The sequence below is a fragment of the Asparagus officinalis genome, chromosome 7, assembly GCF_001876935.1.
Source record: "Asparagus officinalis chromosome 7, Aspof.V1, whole genome shotgun sequence".
In the NCBI taxonomy this organism is placed as follows: Eukaryota; Viridiplantae; Streptophyta; class Magnoliopsida; order Asparagales; family Asparagaceae; genus Asparagus; species Asparagus officinalis.
The window spans coordinates 80,509,775-80,516,545 of NC_033800.1; positions in this window are offsets into that span (position 1 = coordinate 80,509,775).

Genomic DNA, 6,771 nt, shown 5'->3' on the forward strand with positions numbered 1-6,771 from the left:
ATGAAAAAAATAAAGAAAACTATAATCTCCTTCAAACAACACATAGCAGAGAACGTTTATCACCTATTATTGTTTGCGTGAGATCTTTGCCTGTGTCAGGGACGTTGATATCCGTAGACCGCCTATGGATCGGATTCGGTTGACAGAATGATTAATCAGAGCTCCTACTTCACCAAAAAAGTATTCACTAAAGTACTGATATTGACCAAGTAAAATCAGTACTCTTCTTGAGATTAAGACCAAGCCTAATCTCAAGTAATAGGGGGATGAGGCTTCAGATCTCTCAAACTCTCCCTCTTTATGCTGAAGGACTTCGCCGAGATCATCTAGCCTCCTCTGAAATTCGTACTCCCTTGCTCTCCAACTCGACATCACCTCCTCGTCTTGATAATAATTCACATATTATGAAAGGAGACCCTAGGCTTGTATTTATAGGGATTCAGATGCGGTTATTTAGATAAGAACAAAGGATTTAGCCATATCTTCAGTTGACAATAGACTAACCACGTTTAGAGATGATATCCAATCAGTTGAGATGCTCGGCAACAAACAAATCCCGAGAAAACAACAAAAAAACCCGTAAAAAATGCATTTGAGGCTCAAGACTGCACGGCAGGTACTGCTGACCCGTGGGGGTGTGGGTCAGCCGCGGCTGTCCCGTGCTGGCGTAGGTCAGCCATCGCTGACCCTCGCTGGCGTGGGTGAATTGGCCTTGGCTAAACTTTTTGGTATTTTACGATTTTTCGAGACTTGTACTTTCTGCCGTATTATGTATCTTGTTATCTTGTTAACTTGTACACTTTGTTAACTGGCTTCATGCGCTTGTTAGCTTCTTTACATTATTTGGAGCTAACCGACAAGCACGACGGTTACTTGGAGCTGACCGACAAGCCCGTCAGGCACTTTGGAGCTGACCGACAAGCCCGTCGGGTACTTTGGAGCTGACCGACAAGCACGGAGGGTACTTGGATAATCCTTCTTGACTCATATGATGACGTTCATCGTCTTCCCTTCGTCTCAAGATGCGTGTGGACACCTATATGCATTTTTAGATGCCTACATCAGGTACATCGGCATAGAGTGAATGTTGTATTCCAAGTAACATAGGACTTATAATTAATAAGAAATACGTGTACTTAATATTGAAAGATATATCCATGATCTGAATTAAACATCACACGAAATGGCTTACCGTTAACATGAAATAACTTAGACGTGATACAAAATGAATATAATTAACAGAAACTTAAGCAGATTTAACAAAAAATGATATGACTTAAACTTCATATGCTTTAGAATTAATAGAAACTATCTTAAAATCAACACTTTTTCTATCTGTAAAGAACTTGAAAATTGGTAATAAGTATAAATAAGGGTCCTTTAATTTGTTAAATATAGAATCTCACATAGTTATCTAGTCATCCTCCACATAGCAAGTACAGAAGCTCCAATCTATCCATGCTACTGTTATCTGTGTTGATAACCACATACCTCCTTAAAAATGAGATTTAACAATTATTAACAAACATTAACATGCACATATATTGAGTTAACATCTATTGCAATAAGCTTAACACATAACAAAATTATTGGAACTTACTTATGTTATTTTTTAGAGCAAAATTGTGATAGTCATTTATTTTCTGTTGGAATGAGTTTGGAGGATAGTATAGGAGGTATCATATAGTTGTGTAAAAAAGTCATCGTGCTATTAAGAATGCGTATGCTAAAATTTGAAGAATCAGGAATCGCCCATTTAAATCCTTCAATAGAGCTTCCTCCTCCTTCATTATAAAGGTCATCTTCAACACATCCAACTTAGCTTCTTTATTGTTGAAGTAATATTTGATGGCTTCTTTCTCTTCATCCATGATCAGGGACTTCAATTATATCTTCAGTTTTTTAGTTTTTTTGTTTGTGAATGGGGTCCTCACATGTTGTGATCTCTTCGTAGCTCTTTTGCTTGGTACCCTAGTTCATTTGGCAGACGATTCTTTGTGACTACCTTCTCTTTCACAATTTGTATAGCATTCATGATGTCCTCCACAATTTTATCCATTTATTCAATCACATTATCATTCACAATTTCCTCTGCATTCTCATTCTCATTTTCCACGACATTCATGTCCTCAATCTCCTTTTTCCAATTTCTTTCTCAATCCTTTTCTCAACTTCTTTCTCATTGTGCAAATCCTCCTCTCCTTTATTATCACCATTGTCAAAGTCATTATGAAAATCATTTCCAAAACTTCCTCTGTCATCATTCTGAATGTTATTGTCAATATTTTTTTTAACTTCCTCCTCAACTTTCTTCTCAATGGGAGTTTTCTCCTCAACTTTTTTCTCAATGAGAATTTTCCCCTCTCCTTTATTAGAATCCTTTCCAAAGTTTGATACTGAATGATATTCCTCCTGATCTGCCCATGGCTTAAGGTTTCTATTTTGTGCAATTTTCTTCTTAATATTCTCCTTCAACACCTCTAGGCCTATAACATCAGCACATTCTTCAATATATTTACTTTTCTGTTGAGTCTGCTAATCTCAATCATAAATGCTTTACAATATATATTCTTCCTACGTTTTGTAGTATTCAATAATGGTTGGTAAAATTTAGCAGAATTTCTCCAGAAGATAAGTTGTTTCTCAATGGGTAGAGCCTCTATATCATCTTCCTTTTCAAAGCATTGTCAATATGCTTTAAAATGATTTGAGATTTTATAAACATTACGTTATATCACTAAAAAAATAAACATGTTTATAATTTATAGGAAATAGCTTACAGTTAATATAAATTAATTAGACTTAATGGAAACAGACCTACAACTAACATCAAAGTTTTTATAATTATCAGGAACTAAAGAAGACTTAAAATAAAATGACTTACATTTAACTTAAAACTATTTAGACTTTACATGATCTGATTAAACTTACTAGACATTGAATTAGACTTAACATGATTTAACTTAAACTTCACAACAAATTATTTATAATTATCAAGAAATAAAGCTTAAATAAAGTATTAGAAAAATTTATATAGCCTATTGAGCCTTTCTTCTTGACTTCCTCATTCTTCGACTTCTTCTTTGAACTCTTCTTATTAGCAAAAAGTTTGGACTGATGATGCATATTTTATTTCCTTAATGCTGGGGATGGGACTCTTTTCCTTTTGAGACTTGAGACATCATTATTCCTCATAGTAGGCTTCCTCAGTGGGTATTTTGAGAGCCGCGGACCAACTTCAATAATAGGTTTCTCAACTAATGCTATGGAAGTTTTTCTGCCTTTGAAGCAATCGTCTCCTTCCTCAAAGATCTAACTTTCTCACTCTCTAGTATCCAATTAATCATTGGAGGCTTGAATTTATTTCTAATGGCATATTTCTTTATTCCCGTCATCTCTTAATACCAAAGCTATAAAAAATACAATCACTATTCCAACAATTAGAAAATGACCATATTCAAAATAATAGTAACATCTTATAATTAACAAGAAATAACTTGCATATAATATGAAATGATTTAGGATTAACAGGAGCTTAATTATACTTAACATGAATCTAATTAGACTTAACATTAAAAAAACTAGAACTTCACAGTAAATAATTTACACTTATAGTAAATAAAACAGACTTAACATGAAATATATTATACTTTACATGAGGAATTATGCACCTTAACAGAAATACTTAAATATGGACAAAAAATCATGCATATAAATTTTACTACCTTAACAATTTAAACATGGAACTTACGAGAATTAGTGGCATGCATCCAGAGATATATGTAACCCCTGGCTTCTTCCAATGCTACAAAGTAATTTTTAATGCCTCTAACAGTTTCTGTATAAATGAATTTCCCCATGCAATTTTATTCACCCGTTAAGTGCTATCAAATACTTGAATAATAGTCTAGGAATATCGTGCATGCTTCTAAGGCACCATATCATCGAGCATTGATAAAGTATTTGTAGCAGAATAAAGTCTTGAATATCCTTTTTTTTCTTTGATTCCATAAGAATTTCTAATATACCTTCAACATATCTTTGAATGCTCATTTGTGCTCTTCTTTTTGTCCCTTCTCCCCCTCCTCATGCATACACAGTTTAGCAAAATATTCCCTTCATATTCTGCTATAGGGGTCCCGATTGGTATAAATAATTTCTCCATCAAACGGGAAACCAGTATGATTATGAACCCAATCCAAGTCAAAGATAACAATTCTTTTTTTTTCTAGTTTTAGCATCGGGGATAGAAAATATTTCAATACCAAGATCATAATAACTCAACACTAGCTCAAGTGTTGGAGGATCAAGTGCAGGAGCACCAAAGCGAATATAATGCTTGAATGTGGATATCTCATATGCATCCCTATGCCACTGACCCATCTTAGTGGCAAGAAACTTCATAAATTCATAATATGCACCGAAACTAGCAGTTAGCCTAATTTCAGCAGAATCACCAAGCTTTGTCCTAAAAAGAATGTCAAATGTACACTTAACATAAAACTCATATTATTTAACATGAAACTCAGTTTAGTTAACATAAAACTCTGTACAGTTAACATGTATTTTATTAAACGTAACATGAACATCAATTTAGTTAACAAGAATATCGGTTTAGTTAACGCAGTTTACTTGACAAGTATTGTAATAATCCTAATATATACTTTGTTATACTTAACAACAAAATCTTAGTTTAGTCAGCATGAAGCCTAGTTTAATTAACATGAAACCCAATTTCAACTTAACTTGTACCTCAATTTAGTTAACAAGAAACTCAGTTTAGTTATTATGAAACTCAGTTTAGTTAACATGAAAATCAGTTTAGTTATTATGAAACTTAGTTTAGTTAACATAAAACTCAGTTTACATATTATGTATTTGTATACTTAACATGAACATCATTTTACTTAACAATTACTTTTTTATTACTTTTTGTAGAAATTCTTCCAAATAATTTAAACTCTAGTCACTCACTTACATCAATACAATATTGTAAGTTTTCCAAATGACAATGAAGTTAACATATACTTCAATAAATTTGACAAGTAATACTAAAGAGTTACTATAAATCTTAATTTCTTTAATTAAAAAAAATCTAACACTTTCGTCTTTCTAGGCTTAGAACCATCCCCTACTGAACTTCTTTTATCGCCTCTTTCTCGTCATTCACCCCTTTGCATGTTCAAAAAGGCCTTCGATGCTTCCTCCGTGCTTCCATTCCCAGATGATTGATGAGATTCACCGTCATTAGAAGAGGCACGACCATCATCACTCAAGGAAGTTGTATGATCATCATTAACTTCACCACTTCGCTCACGAGCTACGACTGATGACGAAGATTTTGCTTCATTTTTTTGTTTAGACCGTCTTTCACGGCCGCCTTCGTCTTGCCCTTACCATCCACTATGGTGAACGACGTTGAATCGTGATCATATTTTCCCTTAGATGACATTTTCACCACGCAAACCTAACCCTAAGTTAAAATTCGAGGGCGAGAAATGGAATTTGGGATTTTTGGGTTCCTGTTAATAGTAGAAGAGAGGGGGAGAGAGTACTTGAAAGGGGAGATGAGCGCGATTACCAATTTCGGGCGTGTTGTTTTAGAAGGGTTGAGAAGTAATTTTAAGTGGGCTTTTTTCTAACTGCTTAGTTGGAAGTCTACTTGGGGCCTTGACACAAATACTGTTAGTATTTGAGGCTAAAACATAAGGCCCAAAGTGCATAGGGCCTAGTCACATGGGCTGATTAATATTGGGGCATTGGCACAATTTTTCCTTATTTTAATCCTTAATTTTTTATGGTGTTTTGGAATAAAGAGCGATTAATTATATTGTTTTCTTTTTAAACTAATGGGTTATCTCTTAACCCATTTAAAAAGGTGGATTAGGAAATCCTTCTTTTTGAGGGGTTAACTCATTTTAACCCCTCTAGAATGGTTTCTTGATCCTTTTATAATTTTTTGTGTTTGACAAATTCCACCAGGTTAACTCCGTGTAAATTTTTTTATTTAGCAAGTTAAGGAGGGATTAACTACTTAACCCCTCACTTAAACTATTACCAAATGGGTGTGAGATTATATCTAATTAGTAAATTGAAACAATTTTATGCAGATCCTGAAGAAATTTCTTCTCCCTGTGAATAAAAGAATTTCTATGAAACCAATTCTTTTTTTGCCAGAAGGCTAAAGTTGTTACTGCTTTCTTTGAATCTGAGTAGATATACTAGTGGCATTCATGTGCCAAAATGTACTATGGAATTATATTACCAGCATACTAGATAGAGTAAACAAGATCAAGTAGGGGGCTTCTATATATATATATATATATATATATATATGAGATTAATGGGTATCCTTGTCATAGGAGGGGATTTCCTCATTGACGCCTCTAAAATCACATAATTGAGCGACATTATGGATGATCCGTTCCATTGAACTTGATCTACATATTCTAAAATCCCAACACACCAAGTTTGGGGTGAATCTGTCATCGTTTGACCCTCCATCGAGCCATGTGAAAAGTTCTATTCATTCAAAACCGTTAAAATTGATACGAGTGGATGAAGGGTCAAACGACGATGGGTTCACCCCAAACTTGTGTTGGGGTTTTAGAATATGTAGATCAAGTTTAACGGAGCGGATCATCCACAATGTCGCTCAATCATGTGATTTTAGAGGCGTCATAGGAGGAAATCCCCTCCTATGACAAGGATACCCATTAATCTCACATATATATATATATATATATATATAAATATAATATAATTAAATGT